At 36.7% G+C, this 15,619-nt stretch overlaps 1 long non-coding RNA gene across 1 annotated transcript in view; it reads right to left on the reverse strand.

Moving 5' to 3' along the window:
• LOC108522171 (uncharacterized) overlaps window positions 1-15,619 on the reverse strand; it is an 87,429-nt gene that overhangs the window by 1,002 nt on the left and 70,808 nt on the right. The gene's annotated exons all lie outside the window — the stretch shown is intronic.

Consider the following 15,619-nt stretch of genomic DNA (forward strand, 5'->3'; position numbering starts at 1 on the left):
AAAAAAAAAAAAAAAAAATGGCAAGACAGTAAAATGCTGTGAAGTCATCTTACTCTTCCAGCTCTTCTGTTTTCTGCCTCAAAATGGTAATAAAACCAGGATCTGTTTTCTTAGTTGGCCCTGAATCAATGATCAATCAGTTATTCAGCCAATCACTTTTATTTTCTCCCTTTCTCCCTCATAATTTACCTTTTGCTTTCTTCTCTTTAAAAGAACTTTATCAGCGGTCTGCAATAATGGCCATTCTGCATAGACTCAGCTTATAATTATGGAATTCTTGGATTTAATTTTTCTTGTATTCTTTTTTCATACAGTTTCTGTGAGAAGCATCAATTAGCAAAGTAGTTTTCAGATATTCCTGTTTTCGTCAGCTAATGTTGTGTACAATCAATTAACTTTATTGAGTTATTTTTAATTTACATTAGTGATATGATCAGCATTGATATTAACATTTTAAAGACATGAAGAGTAAGGAGGATAGATACTATCTTTAACCTAAAGAAAAGATAGAAAGACAGTGAGCCTCCATCCTCCATCCATTCTTTTCCAAATTATAAATTCCTCACCTCCTTTAAAAAAATAGAATCCTGTTTTTTAAGTCATGTAAATAGTAGTAGTCAATTATAGTATCTTTTAATAAAACAATTCATAAATTAAATGCAAAAATGTACCTCCTCATATACACAACTTTAAATGACACTAATCTTATATATATCCTTCAGATTTTTTCATGCATATTTAAACTTCATAAATATTCAAACCTCACACATATTCAAAGTATGTGTGTGCTAGGTAAACATATAAGACATCCCCTGTTGATCTCCACTTCCTGATATTCACATGTGTCATAAACCCTTCTTGAATATGGGCTGAACCTAACAGCTAGCTTCTGTTTAACACAGAACAGCACAAGGGAAAGGACACCCCTTCCATGAGGTGGTTACGAAAGATTGTGATTTTCTTTTGTGGAGTATATTAACAGATTCCAGGAATTCATGGTGAAAAATTCTTGTTGGATCATTACTCTGACCATTCAAACCCTGCTCCTATTAAATCATGGTTATATCAGACTTAATGGCTGGAAATAACAGGAATGCTCAATAAATGCTTATCCATTCTACTGTGAAATCTACCCCTGGTTTGTCAATTGCTCCGAAACATGAGTCTGTTCATAGGCCAAGAGCCTGTGGTAAAGGAAGGCTTTTTCACTGTAAATACTCAGAATGTTTCTTACTATTCCACTGGAAAAATGAAGCAAGCTCCTAAGTATGCTCTTGGTAAAAAAAAATACTTTGATGTATGTGATCTTTAGAATAGTAGTTTCCTGCTATGATTAATTCTAAGAGTCTCAAATCTGCTAGTTAGAGTGAAATTGTAAGTGGCCTGTTAGGCCATGTCTGCTGCATGATAGGCCCAGTGGGACCCCAAACCAAAACATTCTCATGGTTATTTCCCCTAGTCTTGTAAATATTTGGAACGAGCAATTATGCAATAAGAAAAATTTCCACTGTGGTTCCCTGACTTTTGAAGTATGGATTTTATGATGGAAAGGACAATGCCCAGGAAATTTTCTTTCCCTGAAAGTATAGTCAATCAAAACGATTGCTTACTCCTGGGAAGATTATAGAGATTAGCAACTCTATCAAACACTTGGAGGAAACCCTGTGTAGTTTTCTAAATAATATCATTTTCAAAAATAGCTTTAAAAAAATAAAATAGAAATTTCAAGTTCACAGAAAAATTTAGCAGAAGAAACAGAAGTCTTCAATATAGCTCCTGCCCCTATGCATGCGTAGACTCCCCCAATATCAGCACCCCCCTCCAGAGTGCTACACTGGTTACAATTGGATTACCTAAATTGCCGAGTGTGATGGCTCATGCCTATAATCCCAGTGCTTTGGGATGCCAAGGTGGGAGCGTGTCTGGAGGCCAGGAGTTTGAGATCAGCCTGGACAACATAGTGAGACCTCATCTCTTTAAGAAAAAAAAAAAAAAAAAAAAACTGCCCAGGTGTGGTGGGTGCCTATAGTCCTAGCTACCAGAAGACTGAGGCAGGAGGATCATTTGATCCCAGGAGCTTGAGATTACAGTGAGCTATGATTGAGTCACTGCACTCCAGCCTGGGTAACCAAGCAAGACTCTGTCTCAAACAATAAACACCAATAAACAAGCTAAATTGATACATCAGATTATAAAGTTTATAGGTTACATTAGGGTTCACTTTTGGTCTTGTCTATTCTGTAGATTTGCACAAATGTATTATGACATTTTCTAATACTAGAGCATCATATAGAATACTTTTACTATCTAAAAAATTCACTGTGCTCTCTCTGCTTATCCCTCTACTCTTCCCACTCTGCTCAAGCCCTGGCAGTCACTGATATTTTACTCTCTCCATAGTTTTGCCTTTTCCAGAATGCCACACAATTGTGATTATACAATACAGAGGCTTTTCAGATTGGCTTACTTTAGTTAGTAATGTGCATTTAACTTTCTTCTATGCCTTGTCATGGCTTGATAGCTCATTTATTTTTAGCAGTTAATAATTTCCATTGTCTGGATATACCACAGTTAATCTATCCATTCACCTACTGAACGACATCTTGGTTGGTTCAAATCATTAGCAATTTTCAGCTCTTTTTGGGTAGAAACCGTAGAGCAGGATTGCTAGGTCATACTGGAAGAGCATGTTTAATATTAGTAAGAAACTGCAAGACAATATTACAATGTAACTGTACCATTTTGCATTCCCACCAGCAATGAATGAGACATCCTATTGTTCTACATCCTCTCCAGCATTTGGTACAGTCTGTATTCTGATTTTGGCCATTCTAATATGTGTGTTGCGATATCACATTTATGTTTGAATTTGCATTTTCCTGTTGACATGTGATTTGGGGAATCTAGCCATATGCTTATTTGTCATCTGTATATCTCCTTTGGTGAAGCATCTGTTAAAACTTGTGACCTAATTTTTAATTTTTCTTTTCATTTCTGAATTTTAAGAGTTCTTTTTATCATTTGGCTAGTAGTCCCTTATCAGATATATCTTTTGCAGATATTATCGCCTAGTCTGTGGCTTGTCTTTTTTATTCTCTTGAAATTGCTTTTGCAGAATGGAAGTTTTAATTTATAGTAATGTCCAGCTTTTTAAAAATGGATACTGTCTTTGTTGCTATATCTAAAAAGGCATGGCCATACCCTAGGTAATCTTGGCTTTCTCCTATATTATCTCCTAGAAACTTTATAGTTTTATACATTAAACAACGTTCATGTGTATAATCTATTTTAACTTAATTACTGTGAATAGTGTAAGGCACTGTGTCTACAAAAAAAGAAAAAGCAAACAAAAACATTTTGCCTGTGGATGTCCAAATGTCCCAGCATCATTTACTGAGATGATATGTTTTTTCACTTTATTGTTTTGATTCCTTTGTCAAAGATCATTTAACTGTATTTATGTAGGTCTATTTTAGGTGTATTGGTCTATTTGTCTATTCTTTTTCACAACCACACTGTATGAATTAACATAGTTTTATAGTGTGCTTTAAAATCAGGTAGTTTCAGTCTTCCTAATTTGTTCTACTCCTTTGATATCGAGTTGGCTATTCTGGTATTTTGCCTCTTCATATAAACTATAATATCAGTTTGCCAATATCCACAAAATAGCTTTTTAAATTATTACTGTGGTTGGATTGAATCTATAGATCAAGTTGGAAAAACTAACATAGTGACAATATTGATTTTCCTGCCCATAAATTTGTAATCTCTCTCAATTTATTTAGTACTTTACTTTCTTTCATCAGAGTTTTGTTGTTTTCTCATAAAATTATTTTGTTTGATTTATACCTAAGTATTGTTTTGAAGGCCAATATAAATGTTTCTCTTTTTTATTTACAGTTTCACTTGTTCTTTGCTGGTATATAGAAAAGCGATTTACTTTGCCTTATTAGTTCCTGGAGATTTCTTTGTTGATTCATCTGTATTTTCTACATTGATGATCATGTCATGTGTACACAAGAGCAATTTTATGTCTTCCTCCCCAATCTGTATATTCTTTATTTTATTTTCTGTCTTACTGCATTAGCTGGGACGTCCAGTGTGATGTTTAAAAAGAGGGGTGAGTCAGGGTTCGGTGGCTTATGTCTGTAATCCCAACACTTTTGGAGGCCAAGGCAGGCAGATCACAAGGTAAGGAGATGGAGACCATCCTGGCTAATATGGTGAAACCCCATCTCTACTCAAAATACAAAAAATTAGCCAGGCGTGGTGGCGGGTGCCTGTAGTCCCAGCTACTCGGGAGGCTGAGGAAGGGGAATCGCTTGAACCTGGGATGCCGAGGTTGCAGTGAGCCGAGATGGATCACGCCACTGCACTCCAGCCTGGGTAACAGAGCGAGACTCCCTCTCAAAAAAAAGAAAAAAAAGAATGGTGAGAGGGAACATCTTTGGTTTATTTTTATTTTTATCTTCTTGGGAAAATGTTAAGCTTCTCACCATTAATTCTGATAGTAGTTGTGGATTTTTTAAAACGTATTATTTATTAAATTGAGTAAGTTTCTCTTTATTCTCAGTTTATTGAGTGTTTATAGTATGCATGGGTGTTGGATTTTATCAGATGCTTTATCTTCATATAGTGATAAAATTTTGTAACTTTTTTCTGTTTTATGCTGTTGCTATGATGGGTTACACTGATTGTTTATCAAATGTTAAACCAGTTTACACCAGGGATAAATTCTACTCAATCAAGATGTATAATCACTTTTATACATAGTTACATTCAATTTGTTAGTATTGAGAAATTTTGCATCTATATTTATAAAAGGTATTAGTCTGTAGATTTATTTTCATGTCATTGTCTGGCTTTGGTGATACTGGACTAAAAGAGTACCCTTTTGTGTATTTTTATTTAGAGCCTGTCTAAATAAAGACATGAGTTACAAAATTTAAATATATAAAGAATGAGTTATAAAGTTTTTTCCTCCCTTTTATTCTTAGTTAGCCTGGCTGAAGTTTTGTTGATTTTATTAATCTTTTCAAAGAACCAGTTTTGTTGTCATTGTCTTTTTCCTATTGAGTTCCTGTTTTCAATTGTATTAATTTCTACTCTAATTATTATTGTTTACTTTCTGCCTCTTACTTGTGATAAAATTTTTTCTAGTTTTCTAAGATGGAAACTTAGATTATTAATTTTGATCTTGTGATGGTTAGTTATAATTGAAGAATACAAAGTATTTTTTCTGGGTGTGCAGTGCTAGAGTAAAGCAGGCTGAAGAAGGTGGAAGGACTTGACTTGCCAAGCCTTCTGTCCTTCATCTTTCTACCATGCTGGATACTTCCTGCCCTTGAACATCAGACTCCAAGTTCTTCAGCTTTTGGACTCTTGAAATTACACCAGGGCTTTGCCAGGGGTTCTTGGGCCTTAGCCACCAACAGAAGACTGCACTGTCAGCTTCCCTATTATTGAGGTTTGGGGACTCTGGCTGGCTTCCTTGCCCCTCAGCATGCAGATGGCCTATTGTGGGATTTCACCTTGTGATCGTGTGAGTCAATACTCTTTAACAAACTCCCCTTCATATAAACATCTCTCTTATTAGTTCTGTCCCTCTAGAATGGCCCAACTAATACAGGTATTTTCTTTTCTAATATATACATTCAATGCTATAAAATTTCCTCTGAGGATTGCTTTCACTGTGTTTCACAAATTTTGTTAAGTTGCAGTTTTATTTTCACTTAGTTCAAAAGGTTTTTTTTTTTTTTTTTTTTTTTTTTTGAGACGGAGTCTCGCTCTGTCGCCTGGGCTGGAGTGCAGTGGCTGGTTCTCAGCTCACTGCAAGCTCCGCCTCCCGGGTTTACACCATTCTCCTGCCTCAGCCTCCGAGTAGCTGGGACTACAGGCGCCCACCACCTCGCCCAGCTAGTTTTTTTTTTTTTTTTTGTATTTTTTAGTAGAGACGGGGTTTCCCCGTGTTAGCCAGGAGGGTCTCGATCTCCTGACCTCGTGATCCGCCCGTCTCGGCCTCCCAAAGTGCTGGGATTACAGGCTTGAGCCACCGCGCCCGGCCCCAAAATGTTTTTTAACTTGTCTTGAGATTTCTTCTTTGCCCGTATGTCATTTAGAAGTAGGTTTGGGGATTTTTCAATTATTTTTCTGTTAACGATTTACAATTTAATCCTGTGTTTTCTAAGAGTAGTCATTGCATGATTTGTAATCTTTTAAATTGTTGAGGTGGAGTTTATAGCCCAGAATATAGAATATCTTGGTGAATGTTTTATGTGAGCTTGAGAAGAATGTGTATTCTTTCATTGTTGGATAAAGTAGTTTATGAATGTTAACTATATCTCATTGATTAACAGAATTGTTGAGATCAACTATGCTCTTACTGATTTTTACCTGCTGAACCTGTTCATTTCTGATGGAGGTATGTTGAAGCCTCCAAGTATGATGGAGGATTCATCCATTTCTCCTTGAAGTTCTACCAGTTTTTGCCTCTCATATTTTGATGCTCTGTTATTAGGTGCATATCAGTAAGGTTTGTTATATCTTATTGGAGAATTTACCCCTTTGTTATTTGTAATGCCATTTTTTATCCCTAATAATTTTTCTTGACTTGAAGTCTGCTCTGTTTGAATTTAATATAACTATTCCTGTTTGTTTTGATTAGTGTTAGTATGGTATATATTTCTACAGCTGTTTACCTTTAATTTATATGTGTCTTTATATTTAAAGTAGGTTTAGTTTTAAAAAATAAAGTTGGATAATCTTTTTCCATCCAGTCTGACAATCTCTGTCTTTTAATTGGTACATTTAGACCATTGACATTCAGTGACTGTTAATATAGTTGCATTAATATCTGCCATATTTGTTACTTCCCCCCCCACCTTTTTTTTTTTTTTTTTTTTTTTTTGAGATGGAGTCTCACTCTGTCACCTTGGCTGGAGTTCAGTGGTGCGATCTTGGCTCACTGCAACCTCCACCTCCTGGGTTCAAGCGATTCTCCTGTCTCAGCCTCCCAAGTAGCTGGGATTACAGGCGCCTGCCACTATACCCGGCTAATTATTTATATTTTTATAGTAGAGATGGGGTTTCATATATTGCCCAGACTGGTCTTCAACTCCCGACCTGGTGAATTGCCCGCTTCAGCCTCACAAAGTGCTGGGATTACAGATGTGAGCCACTGTGCCCGAACTTTGTTACTTTTTTCTATTTGTTGCCTTGTTCTTTGTTCCTGTTTTTGTTTTCCACTCTTTTTTGGCTTTTGTTATTTTAATTCAGAATTTAATATAATTTTATTTTCTCTCCTTTCATAGAAAATTATCTACACATTTTTTTTTACTTTTAAAAATTTCCTCTCCTTTTAAGTTGCGAGTTTGGCTGGTCAAGAAGATGGCCAGTTATAGTACTCACCTTACTTGAACTCCTCAGGAGGTTTCTTCACAGTTAGCCCTCTTTCATTTTAATTTAAAATTAAAATGTTTAAATTTTCTCCTAATATTTTCCAGAATTTTACAATCCCTTGTTGTTCGTCTTCCTCCTTCCATTGCTCCATCTCCATATTCTCTGTTTTCTCATCATTTCTCAAATCTCTGATAATTGCCCAGGTTTTGTACTTGGTCCCCTTTTTTCTCCTTCAAAACTGTTTCTTACGGTGTTTCATCTAATTCCACAGCTTTACTTGTCTTCTATATGTCAATGACTTCCAAACTGATAACTTCAGACAACAGCTCTCCGTTGAATTCTAGTAGTGTATATTCAAATTCCTACTGTATATTTTCACTTAGATGACTAATTAGCTGCTCAAATTTCTCGTTTTCAAAATAATAGGCATTTGTATGATCTCCATTGTCACCACATAATTAGAAAGACCAAAATAAACATACCTTTATCAACAAAGACAGACTCTGATGTTAAGGGAAAAAATAACTACCTACAGGTTGAGGATTTAGGCTTTAGCTAGCATAATAACTTCCTAAATTCCTATGGATACAAGAAAAACTACACTCTTCTTAAGCTCTGGAACAATAGGAACTATCACTAATTTACAACCCAGACAACCATAACTGATTGAACAGAGGACTGGCCTTACATTCTTTTCTGCTAGGAAACTGCAGATCTTAAGCCAGAATATACTGACTGTAAATATTATCTTTGTGTCCTATAGTTAACCTTTTCATGTAAAGAGCCAACGTCCACCTCATTTTAGTGCTAAACTCCTCCCCAAAGTAATATACACATGTGTTTTGCTCCTCTGTTTTGCTCCTCTGTTAATTACATATAGCTTTCTCCAAAACCTACTACTTACGTATGATTCTATTCATATTTTTGGCTTGGGTCCTATGGTAAAGCGTGAAAAGCAATGTGGCTTTTCCCTCTTTAAAAAAAGAGCACCATAAGTCCATGCCAGAGACTGTCCCTTCTTGATTTGCAAACTGATACAGCCAATAAAATTCTCCTTCCTACTATTTAGGCATCCCGGTGGTCTTTTGCATGGCACCCACTTTGAAACTAAACTTGGTTTTCTTTTGGTCAAGGATAACAACTTCATTTTCCTTCTCAATGTTTTTTCCTTAGCAGTGATTACCATTTGGCAAGCATTTTTTTTTTTTTAAGTTTTTTACTTCGTTTGGTTTCTATTTTCTTCCACTTGACTGAAAATAACATATTTATATTTTTATTATTTCATCTTTTCAAAACTCATACTTAGGTGGTTCCTAGCCTAGAATTTAACATTGTTGTTGAACAAGTGATTGAAGTTTAGAATTTAAAAAATGACAACAAAAAGAATAATACAACAGTAATTCAGTTACATGTTACTCAATATTTTCCTCCCCAATAAATGCTGCCGATTTATTGTAAATCCTCCTTGTTTCTGAGCGACATGATTAGTGCTTGCATATATCCTATTATAAAATTTTGATCCATATCTTGTAAGGAAATGAAATTTTTTAGTTATGTAGCTTTTTTGAAAACTTTCATATGCAACTTTCTTTATTTCCTAGTGTTCAACTATATTCCTTTTTTTTCTCTTTGATCAACTATTACATTTTAAAGCAGTATTAAAACCTCTGTAGTAGTAAAGAATTTTCCTCAAGTTAAGGGTAAGATTTTCTATGTTATCAATCAGTGCCAGTCCAAATTGCTATGAGATATATTTCAAAGCTGATGCAATAGCCTATGTATACACTAACTGAAAAACTCTCATTTGTTAATTGTTTCAAATGAAATTGTTCTGTTTAAAATGAACTAATTTTAAACATCCGACCTAGCTACAATTTCAAAGATACATGCTTATTACTCTCATGTGAAAACAGAAAGCGAAAGCATGCAGAGCAGACAAAACTGTTATCTCTTAAACTGCTTCTCCTTTTTTCTTTTACCTCTTTAAGAAATGATTCCCCATGGTTATATAAAAATGTGAATATCCAAACACAGTAAGATTCGTATTTACAAAAGTGAATCTCTGCATTCAACATCTGTCTCTTTGTAGGCTTTTAAAATAATTATGTAGATATCTCCAGCATTGCTTTTCAATATTGCTATTTGGTGGGTTTTCTTTTTATTTCTTTTTCTTTTTTTCTTTTTTTCAGATGGAGTCTCACTCTGTCACCCAGGCTGGAGTGCAGTGGCATGATCTCGGCTCACTGCAACCTCCGCCTCCTGGGTTCAAGCGATTCTCCCCCTTCAGCCTCCTGAGCAGGTGGGATTACAGGTGCATGACACCACACCTGGCTAATTTTTGTATTTTTAGTAGAGATGGGGTTTCACCATGTTGGTCAGGCTGGTCTTGAACTGCTGATCTCATGATCCACCTGTCTCGGCCTCCCAAAGTGCTGGGATTATAGGTGTGAGCCACCTCACCCAGCCAGGTTTTCTTGATGGTTGACTACGGTGCATTAAATTTGTTACTGGCCATTAGCTAGTGATTTAGTACAATGTAGAGTTAGAAACATGTTTATTAATACCTAGTCAATACTAAAAAATATGAATTTTATTGCTGTATAACATCTCATAAACTGAAACTTGGATATATACACTATCTTAAAAATTTTAAATGAACAGTAACACTTAAATTTCTACGCATCTATTGGGGTGGTTCAATGTTATATGGACATGAATTAGGATAATTTTGTGAACTAAACATAAATCAAATTGGATCTGTTAACTTAGAGGAAGTGGCAAGACATGAATTCAAATATCCTATAAACTGAGTATAACCATTCTTCTCCGGGCACGTAAAAGGAAATTTGCTTATAAATAGGTATATTCCTGTAAATTAGTTAATTTTTATTGCAGTAATCTCAATTTAAATGTCAGTTTATTTTTTTGCTCATGCTTCATGCTTCGTTATATGTTTTTAGAATGCCTTAAAGTGGTCAGATTTAACAAAATAAATAAATAAATAAAAGTCAACCAGTTGAATTTGAATTTCAAATAAACAATGGACATATTTTTAAGTATAAGTACGTCTCAGGCAATATTTGGAATATACTTCTACTAACATTATTACTGTAGTTGTTTTCTGGAAATCAAATGCTACTAGGTGTTGTGTATTTTATTTGACAACCTTACCCTTGAGGCATCAAAGTAACTCAGAAAGCAGGTTGGCAACTCAGCCAGCCACAATCCCAGACATCCCTGGTCACCATATTAGAGGAAAAGAGAGTACAGAGTTTCTGCATCAGAGGGTAATGAATATAGCCCTCAGTCTTATCAAATTCTTTCTTTTTTTTTTTTTCTGTGGTGTTTGCAGGCTAAGAATCCAGGAGAGTGTTAATTGTTTTTCCATCTCTTATTTCACATAAATTAATTCAGCCTCTAGGAGTCCTCTATAGGTTTATAGCCAGTTTTTAATATTATCCCCTAGGAAAGTAAACCAAGGAGAATATGCTTCAATATAATTATACTTTATCCTTATTAAAAAGGTGAATATATTTTCTACTAAGTCAGTATGGTTAACAAATATACAAAGCTACTGGTGATACCTATGAGATCCTATGCTAAATTAGCTAAAGGGAACTGTCAAAATAGCAGAATTTTGCATAATATTTATTTATTAAGTTTAAGAACAAAATGAAATTTAAAATTGCATAGGTAGACAGCATGACTAATAAAAATAAACACTGCTGGAATAGCCTGGTAGTACTGATTTTTTAAACCATTAGTGAAAACTCTTCTTTAAAAACAGAGAGCACCCTTTTGTGTATTTTATTTAGAGCGTATCTTGTATTAGAAAGATTTAGATCAATCTGTTGTTCCATATTTCTCTAACATTTCTAAAGAAATAAAGCTCAATATTGACTATGCATTGTCAATCCCTCTCTTAAGAAAAATATCAAATTATGAACTCATATAACAAAAACTGGAACTTAATAATTTACAGTATCTAGATGCTGAAGTAGCAAAGAGTAGACAAGAGCAAACTGGGTTAATATCAATGAATATTATTTTGGTTTAATTGGGGAGAATATATGGAGGAATTTTTTTCAATATTCAAATGTGTTCAAATCTAAATGTGTTGTTTAGTTTGGGATGTCAAAATATTGGAGTGTATGAAGACTACAGACAATAAAAATTTAAAAGAAAGGATTAGGAGACCAAAATTCTGAGAGTAATTTAAAGCATATTTGTAACGTGTCTTTCTCTTGGAAAGTTACTGCTTAATGATTTTATTTGCTTTTCCAGTCTCTTTAGTATCGGCCATGAAAGCGAGGTGACAAAGGGAAGGTCCTCATTTGGAGTGTTGCAATAACACTCGCTCTTGTGCCACCACTGTGGTCTAAAATCTGTCACTGGCAGAAGTTGACCTGTGGCAAATGGGGCTACTCTGCCAAGCACAAGAGAAAGTATAACTGGAGTGCCAAGGCTAAAAGACAAAATATCACTGGGACTGGTTGAATGAGGCAGCTAGAAATTGTGTACAGCAGGTTCAGGCACGGATGCCATGAAGAAACAACACCTAAGCCCAAGAGAACAGCTGCGACAGAGTCCAATTCATCTTCAGAATTTCAACGACTGGGAATGCAATGAACACCCTAGTTTTATATTTTTTTCTTAAAGATTTTATTTTCTTGCTTGTTCATTTATGCTTGCAGATAGAGAATTTACCTTAAGGCTAGGACAGCTTTCCATCTTTCAGTCTAGAATTTCTATGTGCCTCTTGTTTTTTTTTTTTTTATTATACTTTATGTTCTAGGGTACACATGCACAACGTGCAGGTTTGTTACATATGTATATATGTGCCATGTTGGTGTGCTGCACCCATTAACTCATCATTTACATTAGGTATATTTCCCAATGCTATCCCTCCCACCTCCCCCTACCCCCTCACAGGCCCCGTTGTGTGATGTTCCCCTTCCTGTGTCCAAGTGTTCTCATTGTTCAGGTCCCACCTATGAGTGAGAACATGCAGTATTTGGTTTTCTGTTCTTGCGATAGATTGCTGAGAATGATGGTTTCCAGCTGCATCCATGTCTCTACAAAGCACATGAACTCATCCTTTTTATTACTGCATAGTATTCCATGGTGTATATGTGCCACATTTTCTTAATCCAGTCTGTCATTGATGGACATCTGGGTTGGTAACAAGTCTTTGCTATTGTGAATAGTGCCACAATAAACATATGTGTGCATGTGTCTTTATAGTAGCTTGATTTATAATCCTTTGGGTATATACCCAGTAATGGGATGGCTGGGTCAAATGGTATTTCTGGTTCTAGATCCTTGAGGAATCACCACACTGTCTTCCACAATGTTTGAACTTGTTTACAGTCCCACCAACAGTGTAAAAGTGTTCATATTTATTCACATCCTCTCCAGCACCTGTTGTTTCCTGACTTTTTAATGATTGCCATTCTAACTGGTATGAGATGATATCTCAGTGTGGTTTTGATTTGCATTTCTCTGACGGCTAGTGATGATGAGCATTTTTTCATGTGTCTGTTGGCTGCATAGATGTCTTCTTTTGAGAAGTGTCTGTTCATATCCTTCACCCACTTTTTGATGGGGTTGTTTGTTTTTTTCTTGTAAAATTGCTTCAGTTCTTTGTAGATTCTGGATATTAGCCCTTTGTCAGATGAGTAGATTGCAAAAATTTTCTCCCATTCCGTAGGTTGCCTGTTCACACTGATGGTAGTTTCTTTAGCTGTGCAGAAGCTCTTTAGTTTAATTAGATCCCATTTGTCAATTTTGGTTTTTCTTGCCATTGGTTTTGGTGTTTTAGACATGAAGTCCTTGCCCACGCCTATGTCCTGAATGGGATAGCCTAGATTTTCTTCTAAGATTTTTATGGTTTTAGGTCTAACATTTAAGTCTTTAATCCATCTTGAATTAATTTTTGTATAAGGTGTAAGGAAGGGATCCAGTTTCAGCTTTCTACTTATGACTAGCCAGTTTTCCCAGCACCATTTATTACATAGAGAATCCTTTCCCCATTTCTTGTTTTTGTCAGATTTGTCAAAGATCAGATGGTTGTAGATGTGTGGTATTATTTCTGAAGGCTCTGTTCTTTTCCATTGGTCTATCTGTTTTGGTACCAGTGCCATGCTGTTTTGGTTACTGTAGCCTTGTAGTATAGTTTGAAGTCAGGTAGCATGATGCCTCCAGCTTTGTTCTTTTGGCTTAGGATTGTCTTGGCAATGTGGGCTCTTTTTGGTTCCATATGAACTTTAAGATAGTTTTTTCCAGTTCTGTGAAGAAAGTCATTGGTAGCTTAGTGGGGATGGCATTGAATCTGTAAATTACCTTAGGCAGTATGGCCATTTTCACGATATTGATTCTTCCTATCTGTGAGCATGGAATGTTCTTCCATGTGTTTGTGTCCTCTTTTATTTCATTGAGCAGTGGTTTGTAGTTCTCGTTGAAGAGGTCTTTCACATCCCTTGTAAGTTGTATTCCTTGATATTTTATTCTCTTTGAAGCAATTGTGAATGGGAATTCACTCATGATTTGGTTCTCTGTTTGTCTGTTATTGCTGTATAAGGATGCTTGTGATTTTCTTACATTGATTTTGTATCCTGCGACTTTGCTGAAGGTGCTTATCAGCTTAAGGTGATTTTGGGCTGAGACAATGGTGCGGTTTCAAGATGGCAGAAAAGGGACAGCTCCAGCCTCCGGCTCCCAGCATGAGTGACACAGAAGATGGGTGATTTCTGCATTTGCAACTGAGGTACCAGGTTCATCTCACTCGTGCGTGTCAGATGGTGGGTGCAGGACAGTGGGTGCAGCCCACGGAGTGAGAACCAAAGTAGGGCGAGGCATTCCCTCACCCAGGAAGTCCAAGGGGGCAGGGAATTCCATTTCCTATCTAAGGGAAACCGTGATGCACAATACCTGGAAAATTGGGTCACTCCTACCCTAATATCGTACTTTACAAGGGTCTTAGCAAATGGCACACCAGGAGATTATATCCCACCCTTGACTCAGAGGGTCCCATGCCCACAGAGCCTCCCTCATTGCTAGTACAGCAGTCTGAGAGGCTGGGGGAGGGGCGCCTGCCATTGCTGAGGCTTGAGTAGGTAAACAAAGCAGCCAGGAAGCTCAAATTGGGTGGAGCTCAAGGAAGCCAACCTGCCTCTGTAGACTCCACCTCTGGGGACAGGGCATAGCCAAACAAAAGGCAGCAGAAACCTCTGCAGATTTAAATGTCCCTGTCTGACAGCTTTGAAGAGAGTAGTGGTTCTCCCACCATGGAGTTTGAGATCTGAGAAAGGACAGACTGCTAAAGTGGGTCCCTGATCCCCAAGTAGCCTAACTGGAGATACCTCCAACTAAGGGCATACTGACACATCACACTTCACATGGCCGGGTACCCCTCTGAGACGAAGCTTCCAGAGGAACAATAAGGCAGCAACAATTTCTGCTCAGCAATATTCACTCTTCTGCAGCCTCTGCTGCTGATACCCAGGTAAACAGGGTCTGGAGTGCACCTTAGCAAACTCCAACAACCTGAAGCTTAGGGTCCTTCCTGTCAGAAGGAAAACTAACAAACAGAAAGGACATCCACACCAAAACCCCATCTGTATATCACCACCATCAAAGACCAAAGGTGGATAAAACCACAAAGATGGGGAAAAAGCAGTGCAGAAAAGCTGAAAATTCTAAAAATCAGAGCGCCTCTCCCCTGCCAAAGGAATGCAGCTCCTCGCCAGCAACAGAACAAAGCTGGAAGGAGAATGACTTTGACGGATTGAGAGAAGAAGGCTTCAGACAATCAAATGAGCTAAAGGAGGAAGTTTGAACCCATCACAAAGAAGCTAAAAGCCTTGAAAAAAGATTTGATGAATGGCTAACTAGAATAACCAATGTAGAGAAGTCCTTAAATGACTTGATGGAGCTGAAAAACATGACACGAGAACTACGTGACAAATGCACAAGCTTCAGTAACCGACTCGATCAACCGGAAGAAAGTGTATCAGCGATTGAAGATCAAATGAATGAAATGAAGTGAGAAGAGAAGTTTAGAGAAAAAAGAGTAAAAAAAATGAACAAAGCCTCCAAGAAATACGGGACTATGTGAAAAGACCAAATCTATGTCTGATTGCTGTACCTGAAAGTGATGGGAAGAATGGAACCAAGTTGGAAAACATTCTGCAGGATATTATCCAGGAGAACTTCCCCAACC

Source organism: Rhinopithecus bieti, unplaced genomic scaffold (genome assembly GCF_001698545.2).
Source record: "Rhinopithecus bieti isolate Rb0 unplaced genomic scaffold, ASM169854v2 scaffold_63725, whole genome shotgun sequence".
Lineage (NCBI taxonomy): Eukaryota > Metazoa > Chordata > Mammalia > Primates > Cercopithecidae > Rhinopithecus > Rhinopithecus bieti.